Source organism: Ovis aries, chromosome 8 (assembly GCF_016772045.2).
Source record: "Ovis aries strain OAR_USU_Benz2616 breed Rambouillet chromosome 8, ARS-UI_Ramb_v3.0, whole genome shotgun sequence".
In the NCBI taxonomy this organism is placed as follows: domain Eukaryota; kingdom Metazoa; phylum Chordata; class Mammalia; order Artiodactyla; family Bovidae; genus Ovis; species Ovis aries.
The window spans coordinates 1,288,005-1,302,382 of record NC_056061.1 but is presented as its reverse complement, the minus strand read 5'-3'; the positions used below and the strand labels follow the sequence as shown (position 1 = coordinate 1,302,382).

General features: G+C 40.2%; 1 pseudogene; it reads left to right on the top strand.

Annotated features, from left to right (window-relative positions):
* The window catches only part of LOC101118281 (N-lysine methyltransferase SMYD2-like), a 43,338-nt pseudogene extending 29,544 nt beyond the window's left edge, over positions 1–13,794 (top strand).
* The last annotated feature ends 584 nt before the right edge of the window (positions 13,795–14,378 follow it).

Sequence of the window (14,378 nt, the reverse complement as noted above, 5' to 3'; positions counted from 1 at the left end):
AAGATTCCTGGAGAAGGGCATTGCAATCCATTCCAGTGTTTTTGCCTGGAAAATCCCATGGACAGAGGAGCCTGGCAGGCTACAGTCCATAGCGTTGCAAAGAGTTGGACACAACTGAGCGACTTAGCATGCACAGCTCCATGCTCATCACAGCCAGAGAAAGCCCACATGCAGCAATGAAGAGCCAGTGCCACCAAACAGTAAATTACAATTTTTTAAAAGTAAGAAGAAAAGAGTAAATGATAGATAAAAATAATTCAAGGTGGATAATATGTACTTCACACATACAATCACACACAGAAAAACAACACAAACAGGCCCACAGCACATGATCTTTTGGTGTCTCCCATAACTTTAGTCAAAATGGTCACTGCACTTGGGGATATTTATAAAAGTTTCTAACTCATAGCATACTATTTATCAGGTCACAGTAGTAACTAGCATCCATGTAGTATTTTACATGGTATTTTGACATTCAGTCTGGTTCATGACCTTGTGAATTAGACATCATGAATAATGCATCTCCTGTTTACATAGGAAGAAACTGATTTGGAGAAGATAAGAAACTGCCCTTAGACTGCACAGGAAACAAGCTAGTTTCTAATTTCTCTTTGACAGCTCTTTCTACTGCAACATAATAGTTGCCTTTTGTCATTATGAATATACTTTTAAAGCCTTCTACAGACCGGTCACTGTCAATCAAGGAATCAGACAAATTTTGTAAACCTTGTGGGAACAGCTCAGTCAAAAAGTTGACTCTCCTCAGGAAAATATAATTATTACCCTACTTTTCATGATGAAAATGTGGTTCTAAGATTTTTCCTAGACCTTCTTCTATGAATATGAATAATAGAGCTAAATGTCAATGACCCTACAATACTAGGTTTATGCTTTAAATGTTAGATGGAATGCAAAGCAAATGGGATGCCACGTACCCAAGACAGCTTGATACATTTCCCGAATCAGCAGCCCTCAAAATGCCTCATTACCAACCCATTTGCAAGGTTCCCCCAGACATGACAACTCAGGAAACCCAAAACCCCAACCAACTTGGATGAGATTTCTAGGTCAAACCCTGAATCCTCTCCTTATTTTCTGTGCCATCACAAAATACACAAAACTTGTCTGAGTCTTTTTTATGATACAAGCATAGAACCATTTCCAAGCTATCCCAAATGGCATTCCACATGGTAACTTGAGTGGAGTGAAATAGATGGTAGAGAAATTATTCATACCTCAAAGAGCAAACTAAAGACCTCCTACCCTGCAATTTGGGCTTAACTTAAGGTCCTACAGAAAGAGCTGCATTCAGGAGCTTGGGTGGTCCCACCCTGGCAGGGGTTGAGCAAAAGTAAAGCAATGCATGAGGCACAGAAGACAAGCTTATAGAACTAAATGCAGCTATGATACCAACACAGCAGCCAATATCCACCCCTTTCTGTTGTAATGCATTTTTAAATGTAGTGATTTGTTCTTGACCAAAATGTAACAAAGCACATTCTTTCATTCTTGAGTTTTTCATTCAGAACACTGTGTCCTAAAGGAGACTAATTTCCACCCTGAAAAATAATTGGGTGTGGCCATGTGGATGAAAGAAAATCCTTTCAATCTCTTGTCTTCTACTCATAAATTAACAGGGCTTAAATATGTGGCATTAAAAACTAGCAGGACAAGAACAGTCAGTACACAGCAGAAGAAATATAAGCAGCCAACTGTATTAGTAGCCAAAGAAATCAAACCAGTAATCAAATAGTATTTTCACCTATTGTATTGGCAAGGAGTTTAACATAATTTAAAACATCTAGTATTCTTTAGGATATGAGAAAATGGATTCTTATTAACTGATGATAAAAGTGTAGATTGATAAAATGTGTCTGGAAAGTAACATGGAAATTTATCGAAAAGATTTAATTCACGCATGGAAGAACTTCTGAGTCAAATAATATGATTTGTTTTGACATTATTCATTAGAAAGCTTGTAAGGGTTTATACTTCAATAAAAACAGAATGCTGATTGATTAGACGGCTGTTCTTCGGTTAGGGCCATGAGATCACAAAGAGACAAGACTGAGTGACTAAGCATGCGGATGCTATACTAGTTTCAAAATACTTTGATTATCATCCCGATTTGAATCTACCAGCACTCATTTGAATGTATCTTCCATACTAGATGTTAGTCTATTTTTTAAAAATTAGTGATGTGGTAGGATCTAAATAGTATGACTCTGATTTATTTTTCATGATGTATTTGTTGGTAAGATTGAAAGTGTTTTCATATACTTAGCATGGTATTTTTTATGGAGAATGGAGGAATTTTTAAATTCCCCTTTTCTTGGGGAAAAAGTAGGCTTGGAGAAAGATCTGATTTAATTTTTTATTCTTTGGATATGACAAGCTGGCAAATGCACTAATAAGAAAATCACAATCAATGAACCACTACCTGCCCCAAATGGGTTGTTAGGGTCTTAGATGTTTTAAAATATTCCAAGTAGTTTTAGTATTGGTTTTACCATACATGCTGTTTTTAAACAAGATTTCTCTTGTTAACTATTCTGTCCTTGGCTCAAATGAATAGCAGTCTGGAACACACCTCAGCCAACATGGGAAGCTGAAGGGAGAAATCAAAACAGGATGATAAAATTCACACCAATTAGTTCACAAGATCAAAAATGTCTATATGGAAGGTACAAAAACGTCCACATGGAAGGTAAAATGCCATCTTCTCTTTCTACAACTTTCACTCAAATAGCAGGATGAAGATTCTCATATTTCAAGATTCATATATTCCATAGCTTAAGACAGACAAATTACCCAAATGACAGTTTCATACCATAGTTCCCATTATCCACTACTAGCTAACTTAAATTAGGCAAATTTATATTGTGTATCTGGAAGAGAACTGATTAAGTTTTCAGGAATCTTGAAAATAAGTTTCCAGCATGAAAATGGAAAATAGATTGAAGAATATTAATAAATGTTAATAAAACTTGATAAGTATGAAAGTAGAGGAAAATTGCATGGGAAACTTTTTGCTCTGGAAAACAGCTTGACATGCTTCTCCCTTAAAACTCCATAGATGATTTCCATAGTCACATCTGTATTTATCATGCCAGAGAAGGACTAAAGGGAGGAAGAAAAGGAATGTCAGTGGCTGGCAAGGAACAGGAAAGCCTGCTGTGCTTCAGGAATTCAGGTTTTACATCATACATAGTCAAGATGCTACTCATACCAAAGACAGATCACTGTTTTCCCCTTAATCACCTGTGCATACTATCCTGGAAAGATTTTCACAATTAAACTTAGGCCTTCTTTTCAGCATTCCTTCAGTATATTTGACAAATTCACAACCAATGTGTTTCAGGCGGAACTGCTTAGAAACGCATGCCATATTTTCCATCTATTCATTGATTTCTAACAACTTAGATTTCTGCCTTAATTTCTTAATAGCAGCTAACAAACAGTGGAAGTGACAGATAGATTCAAGGGATTAGGTCTGATAGATAGATGTCTGAGGAGGCCTTACAAATAGATGAGAAAAGAAAAGAAGTGAAAGGCAAAGGAGGAAAGGAAAGATATCCCCATTTGAATGCAGAGTTCCAAAGAATAGCAAGAAGAGATAAGAAAGCCTTCCTCAGTGATCAATGCAAAGAAAAAGAAGAAAATGATAGAATGGAAAAGACTAGAGATCTCTTCAAGAAAATTAGAGCTACCAAGGGAGACTTTAATGCAGAGGTGGGCACGATAAAGGACAGAAATGATATGAACCTAACAGAAGCAGAAGATATTAAGAAGAGGTGGCAGGACTACACAGAAGAACTATACAAAAAAATCTTCATGACCCAGATAACCATGATGATGTGATCACGTACCTAGAGCCAGACATCCTGGAATGCGAAGTCAAGTGGGCCTTAGGAAGCATCACTACAAACAAAGCTAGTGGAGATAATGGAATCCCAGTTGAGCTATTTCAAATTCTCAAATGATGATGCTGTGAAAGTGTTGCACTCAATATGCCAGCAAATTTGCAAAACTCAGCCATGGCCACAGGACTGGAAAAGGTCAGTTTTCATTCCAATGCCAAAGAAACTAATGCCAAAAAATGTTCAAACTGCTGCACAATTGCACTCATCTCACATGCTAACAAAATAACGCTCAAAATTCTCCAAGCCAGGCTTTAACAGTACATGAACCATGAACTTCCAAATGTTTAAGCTGGATTTAGCAAAGGTAGAGTAACAAGAAATTAAACTGCCAACATCCATTGGGTCATCAAAAAAGCAACAGAGTCCCAGAAAAACATCTACTTCTGCTTTATTGACCACGCCAAAGCCTTTGGCTGCATAGATCACAACAGACTGTGGAAAATTCTTAAAGAGATGGGAATACCAGATCACCTGACCTGCCTCCTGAAAATTCTGTATGCAGGTCAAGAAGCAAGAGTTAGAGATGGACATGGAACAACAGACTGGTTCCAAGTTGGGAAAAGAGTGCATCAAGGCTGCATATTGCCACCCTGCTTACTTAACTATATGCAGAGTACAGCACTCTTTTCAGGGAATCTGTCTCCAATTTTGGAATGTCCATAACTACAAGCAAAGAAAGTACCACACAGAAGAGAATGAGTTAATAGTTACTATCTAGGAAATATCATTCAGTGTCTATTTGAATAGGCCTTCAGTCCTAGACCTTTACAGCTGTGGGAGTAAAAGTAGTATATTCGGTATGATATAATGTCCAGTAAGGTATGATGATACTTGCTTGAAGAGAAATCATTTCCAAGACATTGCACCTTGAATAATTTAAAGGTAAGCACCATTGACATACCTGTTAGAGTGCATAAACTCAGAATACAATATACATTGATGAAATCTTTGCCATCTATACATATTAAATAAGCATTCAGTTTTAGACAGTTCTGAACTTTCTGACTATAGGCACTGTTCCTAATGATAGGCATATTTAGTACCCTGTAGTATACAGAAAAAAAAAAAAAAAGAATGAGGAAAGGAAAATCTATATTTTAGTCCCAGTTGATTAATTCTCTCTGAAGAGTTATCTATGGTTTCTGAACTGTCATTTACCTGAGATCTTAATCAAGAAAGTTGAGTGTCAAAGAATTGATGCTTTTGAACTGTGGTGTTGGAGAAGACTTTTAAGAGTCCCTTGGACTGCAAGGAGATCAAACCAGTTAATCCTAAAGGAAATCACTCCTGATTATTCATTGGAAGGACTGATGCTGAAGCTGAAACTCCAGTGCTTTGGCCATCTGATATGAAGAATTGACTCCTTGAAAAAGACCCCGATGCTGGGAAAGATTGAAGGCAGGAGGAGACGGGGCTGACAGAGGATGAGATGGTTGGATGGCATCACCAACTCGATGGACACGAGTTTCAGCAAGCTCTAGGAGTTGGTGACAGACAGGGAAGCCTGGCGTGCTGCGGTCCATGGGGTCACAAAGAGCTGGACACGACTGAGTGACTGAACTAAACTGAACTGAACACAACATAGACCACAATACATTATAGTGGAAATAATGATTTGAGAATCACCAGTTGCTAAAGCGCAGAACTGACTTTCATGTTTATTTAAGGAATTTCCATGGAACAATGATTTTTAAATTAAGTTCTTATCTCCTCTATTATAGGATTTTCCTGGAAGAATTGCAGTTGGGAAAGTGGCCCCTTTCTTATGGTTAAACTGAGTCCTTTACTGCTGCGTGCTGCGATCATTAGGGCTTGCAAAATCCCTTTTGCAGACTTGCAAGAAGGTTTTTTACATTATCTCCATCATAGTTTATGTACCTAAAGAACAAAGATAGAATCACTGAACTCATACAATTATAAGGTTAGGTGGAATTAAATTACTGAACTGCTATTGCTAACAGTGAAAGACATCTATTCTCAGTATTACTGTAAGAGCCAAGCTGGAAAGAAACTTTCAGATAATCTATGCAAACAAAATATTTGTCTTAAAATTAATAGAAAATGATTTTTTCTATTATGATCTCTATTTCACATGTAAACTACTTTGATAAGGTCTTCTATAAAAGGAAGTAAAAATATTTTTATATTTCTAAATGTTATATTTGGCTCTTACATAGTCTAATATATGGATCGTTGTTCAAACTTATAATTTTTAATCCAAATATTTTTATCACGTAGTCACCATATAAATTTAGCTCATTAATTTTTAGCACACTGAAGAACAAGAAACAAAAGAATTTATAAAAAATAAAGTTTTATAATTGAAATGTTGTAAAACTTATTTAACTCCTTCAGTGCTTACTGAATTTATTCATTTCTCATTCTTTTGCAATAATAATGCTAAAGTAGATACATAGAATTTAAGATAACTAAGTTTAGGAAAACAATTGGAAATAGATTAAGAGAAAATGATACTAAAAAGGGTAACCAGTACTTTTGACAAGTCATGACAAGATATAAGACCTGGTTCTTAAATTCAAGGAACCAACTGTAGTGGAAACCAGTACCTTTTTTTTTTTTTTCCCTCCTGTATACCTAGCTACATTATGTTTCCCATTCACCCTTTGCAACAAGAGTAGTCATGCTACTGAGTCCTGACCAGTGAAATTTGGGCCACAGAGATGTGCAACACTCCCACACCTGGCTTTCCTCGTCTGCTAGTTGAATGGACCCTACTCTAGGACTTAAGGGAGGATAGACCAGCAAATTAGAAGGAGCCTGGGCTTTCAAATGACCACAAAAGTGGTTTACAACCAGAAACACATCCGTTAACTTTCGTGTGAGTAAGAAATAACTCTTATTGCATTAAGCCACTGACATTTTGGAGTTTAATGCTCAACATAACCAATTTAGTAAAGCAAAGAGAAACTTTAAAAAGTTAAAAATTTTACTTCAGTACACATATACATACATATAAGCTCATGCATAACTGGAGAAATCTGAACAAGCTCTGTGGATTTACCCATGTCAAATTCTTGGCATCCTTATTATGCTATAGTTATACAGGATGTTAACTTTGGGGGAATCTAAGTGGAAAAGTACAGAGACCTTCCTGTACATTTATTTGCAACAGCCTATATATCTATAATTATATCAAAATAACTTAAAATTTTAAATATTTTCCTTGATTAGAGGTAAAAATTGTTTCAAATATTTAGGGAAAACCAAAATTGATTTTTCTTATTTGCTCACTATATAGGTACAAATGAGGTATTTATATCATTTAAAAAGTTGTAGAATATAGAAACTGTCAAAGTGGAGACTTTACGTCTAATTCTTTTGGTAACTTTTCACAAAAACTGAAAGTCAGTATAAGTTGAAGCATTATTTGGTAACAATGATTTGGTAATGATCTAAAATGATATGATCCAAAAGCATAAGTGCCTATTTGAAAAACTAGATTTTAAACAAATTAAAAAAAGATAACAGCTCAGAGTTTTTCGAGCATTTTTTATTTTGATTCATACTGGATAATGCTCATATCCACAACACACACCCATGCGTATCAGGTGCAGCTTCCCTCTACCACTCAGAAAGAAGATAATGGAATCAGGAGCATCAGAACAATACAATCATTAAACCAACCTTGACTTTGCTCTTACTTACTTTTTAATATAAATTATTTGTCTTCTTCAGGACTTTCTTATTATCAAAAAATAAGTAGTAATACACTGTGGAAGAATATTTTGCTAACTCTTTGTGGTTAGGAAGAATCCACTAGAGTGAGTTTTTGGTCTGTCAGACAAAGCTAAGACCTATACCCTATGGCTTTTTGACAAGTGGACAAATCATATCATGCTGCCTGTAAAACTCGATGTCTCTGCCATCTCTTTACCAGAGTGGATTCCACATGGCATCTCCCTCACCGGAGATGTGATGCCTGTGATCACTAGCGCAGGAGTTCCTCACTTTTATTGCAAGTGTGTTAGCTGCTCAGTCATGTCCAACTCTCTACAACACTATGGACTGTAGTCCATCAGGCTGTCTGTCCTTGGAATTCTCAAGGCAAGAATACTGGAGTGGGTAGCCATTTTCTTCTCCAGGGGATCTTCCCAACCCAGGGCTTCAACCCCAGTCTCTTGCATTGTAGGTGGATTCTTTTCCATCTGAGCCACTAGAGAAGAAGAAGCCACATTTTACTGAAAGAGTTGTGCATTTTATCCTTGTGCTCCAGCAAAGCAAGAACTTACAAGAATGAGAAATTTCTTATTATAGGAAAGAGGTTCAAAGAATGAGACAGCTCACAAAAGAGTGACAAATATCTGCTAGACAGCACATATATAGATTAATATTTAAAACAAGATGTTATAGGGGAGCTGCAGTTGCAGCTCCTCTGCACAAACTGAGATGCTGGAATAAGGGCCTAGGCCAACAGTGGTCTGGAGCACTTCTGCAGCCAGGGCAAGGCCCTACATCGCTTCCAGGTAGGGACTTGCTCCTCTCCTGCAGGCCTATGCCTCCATGCTTATGGTCAATGAGTGGGGCAACCACTGTGAGTTCTGCTTCACCGGGAAAGGAGGATTGTCCAAATGTGGAAGATGCAAGTGGACATTTTACTGTGAGGTAACATGCGAGAAAGATGACTGGCTGATGCACAAGCTGGAATGTTCTCCTGTGATTGTTTTGGGGGGAAACTGGAATCCCTCAGAGACTGGAAGGTTAATTGCAAGAATTCTGGCTATACATAAAATCCACCCAGAAAGAACACCTTCGGAGAAATGTTAGCCATAAAGGAGTTAGAGTCACATCTGGGTAAATTAGATAGTGAAAAGAAGGATTTGATTCAGAAGGAACCTTGCTGCTCTGTATCACTTTCATTCCAAGCACCTTCAGTTCCCCAAAATGATATCCTGGTAGTACACTTCATACAGGTTAACTATCATAGATTTACAATCGAAGATGAAGAACTTTCTCATTTGGGATCAGCAACATTTGCTGATATTGCACCAATGTCATTGTGACCTGCAAAGGGACCCTGGGAGAAGTCAGAGAAATCCACCCAGGAGAGGAGATTTTTACCAGCTACGTTGATGTCCTGTACTCAACAGAAGATATGAATGACTGTTTAAGAGATTCTTATTTTTTTTACTTGTAAGAGCAAGATGGACCAACAAAGACAAGGATAAGGCCAAGGTGGAAATCTGGAAGTTCACCTATCCCCCAGAGGCAGACACATGATCAGATATGTTTGCAATGAACTGAGTTACGAAGGGCCAAGCACTACACAAGTTCCCCAGTGAGCTGCTGGGGATCTGAGAACTCAGCCAGGAGAAGAGCTGTATGTTTGAGGACAGTAACATGTATAAGATGCACATGATGTGCCAAGCCATGCCATCTGCTTGTACATGCAGAACTTGGAGGGAGCCCTGCCGTACAGACAGGAAATCACCCAGCCCTGCAGTAAGCACTTCCTTTATATGCCCTCAGCCTCCATGCGGCTAAAGTTAGGAAGACTGTAGGTGGACCTGGAGAACAAACTTCTGGGGAGAGAGCCCTGAGTTCAGTTCAGTTCAGTTCAGTCGCTCAGTCGTGTCAGACTCTTTGCGACCCCATGAATCGCAGCACGCCCGGCCTCCCTGTCCATCACCAACTCCCGGAGTTCATTCAGAATCACGTCCATCGAGTCCGTGATGCCATTCAGCCATCTCATACTCGGTCGTCCCCTTCTCCTCCTGCCCCCAGTCCCTCCCAGCATCAGAGTCTTTTCCAATGAATTAACTCTACACATGAGGTGGCCAAAGTACTGGAGCTTCAGCTTTAGCATCATTCCTTCCAAAGAAATCCCAGGGCTGATCTTCAGAATGGACTGATAGGATCTCCATGCATCCAAGGGACTCTCAAGAGTCTTCTCCAACACCACAGTTCAAAAGCATCAATTCTTCGGTGCTAAGCCTTCTTCACAGTCCAACTCTCACATCCATACATGACCACAGGAAAACCATAGCCTTGACTAGATGGACCTTAGTCGGCAAAGTAATGTCTCTGCTTTTGAATATACTATCTAGGTTGGTCATAACTTTTCTTCCAAGGAGTAAGCGTCTTTTAATTTCCTGGCTGTGCCACAAACAAATAAAGTCTGACACTGTTTCCCCATCTATTTCCCTTGAAGTGATGGGACCAGATGCCATGATCTTCGTTTTCTGAATGTTGAGCTTTAAGCCAACTTTTTCACTCTCCTCTTTCACTTTCATCAAGAGGCTTTTAGCTCCTCTTCACTTTCTGCCATAAGGGTGGTGTCATCTGCATATCTGAGGTTATTGATATTTCTCCCAGCAATCTTGATTCCAGCTTGTGTTTCTTCCAGTCCAGCGTTTCTCATGATGTACTCTGTATATAAGTTAAATAAGCAGGGTGACAATATACAGCCTTGACGTACTCCTTTTCCTGTTTGGAACCAGTCTGTTGTTCCATGTCCAGTTCTAACTGTTGCTTCCTGACCTGCATACAGATTTCTCAAGAGGCAGGTCAGGTGGTCTGGTATTCCCATCTCTCAGAATTTTCCACAGTTTATTGTGATCCACACAGTCAAAGGCTTTGGCATAGTCAGTAAAGCAGAAATAGATGTTTTTCTGGAACTCTCTTGATTTTTCCATGATCCAGCAGATGTTGGCAATTTGATCTCTGGTTCCTCTGCCTTTTCTAAAACCAGCTTGAACATCAGGGAGTTCATGGTTCACATATTGCCGAAGCCTGGCTTGGAGAATTTTGAGCATTACTTTACTAGCATGTGAGAGGAGTGCAATTGTGTGGTAGTTTGAGCATTCTTTGGCATTGCCTTTCTTTGGAATTGAAATGAAAACGGATCTTTTCCAGTCCTGTGGCCACTGCTGAGTTTTCCAAATTTGCTGGCATATTGAGTGCAGCACTTTCAGAGCATCATCTTTCAGGATTTGAAACAGCTCAGCTAGAATTCCATCACCTTCACTAGCTTTGTTCCTAGCGATGCTTTCTAAGGCCCACTTGACTTCACATTCCAAGATGTCTGGCTCTAGATTAGTGATTACATCATCATGATTATCTGGGTCGTGAAGATCTTTTTTGTACAGTTCTTCCATGTATTCTTGCCACCTCTTCTTAATGTCTTCTGCCTCTGTTAGGTCCATACCATTTCTGTCCTTTATCGAGCCCATCTTTGCATGAAATGTTCCCTTGGTATCTCTAATTTTCTTAAAGAGATCTCTAGGCTTTCCCACTCTGTTGTTTTCCTCTATTTCTTTGCATTGATTGCTGAGGAAGGCTTGCTTATCTCTTCTTGCTATTCTTTGGAGCTCTGCATTCAGATGCTAATATCTTTCCTTTTCTCCTTTGCTTTTTGCCTCTCTTCTCTTCGCAGCTATTTGTAAGGCCTCCCCAGACAGCCATTTTGCTTTTTTGCATTTCTTTTCCATGGGGATGGTCTTGATCCCTGTCTCCTGTACAATGTCAGGAACCTCCGTCCATAGTTCATCAGGCACTCTATCTATCAGTTCTAGGCCCTTAAATCTATTTCTCACTTCCACTGTATAATCATAAGGGATTTGATTTAGGTCATACCTGAATGGTCTAGCGGTTTTCCCTATTTTCCTCAATTTGAGTCTGAATTTGGCAATAAGGAGTTCATGATCTGAGCCACAGTCAGATCCTGGTCTTGTTTTTGTTGACTGTATAGAGCTTCTCCATCTTTGGCTGCAAAGAATATAATCCATCTGATTTCAGTGTTGACCATCTGGTGATGTCCATGTGTAGAGTCTTCTCTTGTGTTGTTGGAAGAGGGTGTTTGCTATGACCAGTGCATTTTCTTGGCAAAACTCTGTTAGTCTTTGCCCTGCTTCATTCCACATTCCAAAGCCAAATTTGCCTGTTACTCCAGGTGTTTCTTGACTTCCTACTTTTGCATTCCAGTCCCCTATAATGAAAAGGACATCTTTCTTGGGTGTTAGTTCTAAAAGGTCTTGTAGGTCTTCATAGAACCGTTCAACTTCAGTTTCTTCAGTGTTACTGGTTGGGGCATAGACTGGGATAACTGTGATATTGAATGGTTTGCCTTGGAGATGAACAGAGATCACTCTGTCATTTTTGAGACTGCATCCAAGTACTGCATTTTGGACTCTTTTGTTGACCATGATGGCTACTCCATTTCTTCTGAGGGATTCCTGCCCACAGTAGTTGATATAATGGTCATCTGAGTTAAATCACCCATTCCAGTCCATTTTAGTTTGCTGATTCCTAGAATGTCAACGTTCACCCTTGCCATCTCTTGTTTGACCACTTCCAATTTGCCTTGATTCATGGACCTGACATTCCAGGTTCCTATGCAATATCGCTCTTTACAGCATCGGACCTTGCTTCTATCAACAGTCACATCCACAACTGGGTATTGTTTTTGCTTTGGCTCCATCCCTTCATTCTTTCTGGAGTTATTTCTTCACTGATGTCCAGTAGCATATTGGGCACCTACTGACCTGGGGAGTTCCTCTTTGGTATCCTATCATTTTGGCTTTTCCTACTGTTCATGGAGTTCTCAAGGCAAGAATACTGAAGTGGCTTGCCATTCCCTTCTCCAGTGGACCACATTCTGTCAGACCTCTCCACCATGACCCGCCCTTCTTGGGTTGCCCCACAGGCATGGCTTGGTTTCATTGAGTTAGACAAGGCTATGGTCCTAGCGTGATTAGATTGACTAATTTTCTGTGAGTATGGTTTCAGTGTGTCTGCCCTCTGATGCCCTCTTGCAACACCTACCATCTTACTTGGGTTTCTCTTACCTTGGGCGTGGGGTATCTCTTCACGGCCGCTCCAGCAAAGCACAGCTGCTGCTCCTTACTTTGGATGAGGGGTATCTCCTTACCGCCGCCGTTCCTGACCTTCAACGTGGGATAGCTCCTCTAGGCCCTCCTGTGCCAGCACAGCCACTGGTCCTTGGGTTGCCCCTCCCAGCCGCCGGCCTTGGCCTTGGGCGTGGGCGGCTATTCCCAGCTGCCGCCCCTGGCCTTGGGCACGAGGTGGCTTCTCCCGGCCTCCCCTGACCTCGGACGATGGCTGGCTCCTCCCAGCTGCCGCTGGCCTCGGACGCGGGGTAGTTCCTCTCAGGCACTGCCCCGACTTTGGATGCGGGGTGTCTCCTTCAGGCTGCCACTGGCCTCAGACGCTGGGCTGTTCCTCCTGGCAGCCAGCCGTCCTGACCTCAGACGGGGTGTCTCCTCCCGGCAGCCACTGACCTCGGACACGGGGTGGCTCCTCCCAGCCGTTCCTGCGCCGGCTCAGCCTGGCACTCTGGGCCGCTGTCCCTGACTTCGGACGTAGGGTAGCTCTCGGCCCCGCTTAGTGCGCTGGCCCGCCGCAGCGGCCGCCGCATGCGCTTAGTGTCCTGAAGAAAGCCATTATCAGCATGGAAGTTTGTGTGTGTGTGTTTAGCTGCTTAGTCATGTCCAACTTTTTGCAACCCCATGGACTGTAGCTTTGCAGGTTTCTCTGTCTATGGAATTTTCCAAGCAAGAATACTGTAGTGGGTTGCCATTTTCTACTCTAGGGGATCTCCCTGACTCAGGGATTGAACCCACGTCTCCTATGTCTCCTTCATTGGCAGGTGGGTTCCTTACCACTGCACCATCTGAGAAATCCCAACAAAGAAGTATCCGATGGCCGAGATAATCTGTACATTTCTGAGATCAAACAGGAACTGGAAAATCACTGACATATGCCAACATTTTAGTTTCTATTTAAACCCTTGTGCAGAAACCTTCAAGGATTTGACATTTCAAATCATACACATCATGTCAACATTTCTGTAAACTCAATAGAAGGGAAACATGACTCACGCTTAAACCTTATAGATGGCTTACTTGGACTTTGGTCTTAATCTTTTACCCTAATATCAAATTACTATTTGAATGCTATTTTTTATTATTTTTTTGGTAAAAGATAATGGCATGGTTTCATATATTATAATATACTTCAGACAGATTGAGTTTACAGATGCAGTTATTTTTTCCTTCATGCCTACTGTAATGTTCTGAACAAACATGAATGATGAAAGAAAATTTAAAAGGTAGTAGTAAAAAATGAATAAATATAATGTTATTTTTCTCCTTGGCAGTTAAGAATTCTGGCAAACACTGTCTCAGTCAGGTGATGAAGGTCAGCCTCACCCAAATAATAACTCATGTACCCCCAACACAGTGTGGCGTCGTGAGAATGGAAGTGCATCTGTGACCATCCTCCCCCAAAAGCACAATCTCATTTAACAATGAGAAAAGCATCAGGCAAGAGACAAAATAGCTGAAGAGCACTCTTTAAAACAAAACCATCAAAAATAGGCAAAGACTGAGACTCTGTCGTAAAGCAGAGAAGGCGAAGAGGACATGATGACTAAATATAACGTCCTGGAAGGGATCCTGGAACATAAAAGACGTAGGA